Source organism: Otolemur garnettii, unplaced genomic scaffold (genome assembly GCF_000181295.1).
Source record: "Otolemur garnettii isolate 467f Iridium unplaced genomic scaffold, OtoGar3 scaffold00026, whole genome shotgun sequence".
In the NCBI taxonomy this organism is placed as follows: Eukaryota; Metazoa; Chordata; class Mammalia; order Primates; family Galagidae; genus Otolemur; species Otolemur garnettii.
This window is the reverse complement of record NW_003852421.1, coordinates 758,406-761,004: the sequence shown is the minus strand read 5'-3', so window position 1 is coordinate 761,004 and position 2,599 is coordinate 758,406.

Below are 2,599 nucleotides of genomic sequence, written 5' to 3'. Positions count from 1 at the left end.
AAAAAAAAAAAAAAAAAGAAACCAACATGGTGATGTGAAAGTGGTCAATTTGTTTATCTTTAAAACATTGCCTCAGTGTATATATAAAGCCAAAGTGGACAGAATTACACGAGGGAATTGTCAAACTCACACTGATGTAGGAAATTTATTTTGTTTCATTTTTATTTATTGTTTGAGATTCATTGAGACAGCAGGAAATTTTAATGAAAGTGACAGACACTGTTAGCGGCACTCTTCCTTACTTGCTGCCGGAACATCTTTCTGAAGGGGCAAAGGAATCACTTGCTCTAGGAAGACTTTGGGCTGGCATTTAGGAGAAGTTCATACCTAGGTTTTCTGAGGCATATATATATATATATATAAACCAAACAAATAAATACAAGGAAATCTATATATGTTTTATATGAACTGTATTTATTCCTTTTCTTCCTTCTAATATAAAATGGAATAAGTAGACAAAGGGCACTTGAGAGTCTGGTTGGAGATTGCTGATATCTTCCTTTAGGGCCTCAAAATGCCAGATTAACACAGTTCAAAGCAGTTTGGGGAAGAAGACAGAGGCAAGTGTTTATGCTATTGAAAGGCCGACTGGCTTAGCTGAAACCACACAAATAACCAACACTGGACAAAATCCACTCAGGACACTTGGTATGTGACTGGTTCCTTCTCATGTCTCCCACCCCTGAGTGCCCCCTTCCATTCTCCACCCCACCCTAGCTTCATATTCAAATTTCTGTATAATGCATATACTGTGGTTATACTGAAATACTTCCATTGAGACTTTAATTTTAAAAAATTGTTCTATTACATTTCTTTTTAATGAAGTCATGCATAACCTATTTTTGAGCTCTCTCTTTGGCCTTTCTTGCCTGATTTTAAATTCGCAAGATCCATTTGTGAAAATATAGTTTTTCTGCTCTTTGTTCTAAGTCTTCTTAATTTTGCTTCTTACATTGCATTTGTGCTTGAATGAAATTCACCACTGAGTTGTTGCCATGGTAACCAGAGGGCTGCCTTAGTGAAACAAATCTGTGGCCTGTAAATAAATAAACAGGGACAAATGTAATGTAGAGCAATTGTATCACCCAGTCTCTGACCAGCAATTGGTCATGTTAAAAGCCATTGCCGTATCTTAATGTTCTTGGCATATTTAGCCACATTAAACTTCTATTCATGCAGAATACACGCCAGAGTATAGTATTTTGACTATGGAAATACATCATTTCACAGCCATCTCTAGTGTTAGCTCCCAAGATGGCTCCTATCCTGGAAAACCATCCATCCCTTATTCTATTCCCTTCCTCATTTTACTGGGTTTGGTCTTTGTAACCAATGCAATATGGCACAAGGGATAGAATGTAACTTCTACCTCTCTTAGATCACCCACCCTGGGGGCAGACAGCTGCCATGTTATGGGGACACTGAGGTGGTTGGTGGAGAGGCTCAGGGGCCAAGGGACTAAAGTCTCTGGCCAGTGATCAGTGAAGGCTTGAGGCCTGCTGACACATGTGAGGGTGCCTGGCAGCAGATCTACCATTGGTTTAGCCTTCAGATGTGACTGCAGCTCTGGCTGACAGCTTGACTTCAACCTCATGAGAGATCTTGAGCCAGAGCCACCCCCAAAATTGCTTCTGGATTACTGACCCCCAGAAAAACTCTGAGATAGCAAATGTTTGTATTTTTGAGCTGTTAGCTAGGTTTTGGGCTAATTTGGTATGCAGCAATAGATAACCAATACACAATTTTAATTATAAAGGTATAAAATATCACCAAAGATAAATTTAACATAATTTAATCTTCCTTTTCTTCAAAGGATGCTTCTGGATCTCATATAGTCTGGGGTTTTTCACCATGAATACGTATTCCCCCTTACTAGACTGATGACCCCTGAGAATGGAGTGGGCATTTGTTCACCATTGTATCCCTGTGTCATACCCACACTTGGCACATACCGTGTGCTCAGTGAATATGTTCCTAGTCATTGACTTCATTGACACTATAGGATTTGGTGACAGCAGAAGGCATAGGGCAGTGACTGAATCTCCACCAAGCTCATGCCTGGCTCTGGCAGGTACATTCTTGAATAAATTCTTTGCATCATCTAATTGCCCATTTGTCTCTATTTTTTAAGAGTTAATAAAAGAGAATGAATTATTAATCCGCACAAGAAGAATGTGTCATAAAATAATTGTGCTGAGAGAAACCAGATAAAAAACATTACATACTGTATGAGTCTACCTACAAACAAATCCAGAAAAGGCAAATTCATCTATCACGACAGAAAGCAGATCAGTCGTTGCCTGGGATGGGGGTTAGGAAGAGGAAGAGATTACAAAAGGTATAGGGAAACTATTGGGGGCCATGGCTATGTTATGTTCACCAAAAAGAATAAAAAGCAGCAGTTATGTCTAGAAAAATCTCTAATCTTCAAATCTTGGAATCCCAGGTTTCCCCAGGGTCTTTCCGCCCTACTCTGCAGCATCTATCTATGGCCTCCTATCACTTACAAGAGGTCTTCAACAGCATCAGTAATACTATCTTTTGTTTTTTTAATTAACAGAGAAAGATCTGATTCTACTATAGCTTTTCACTCTGATTC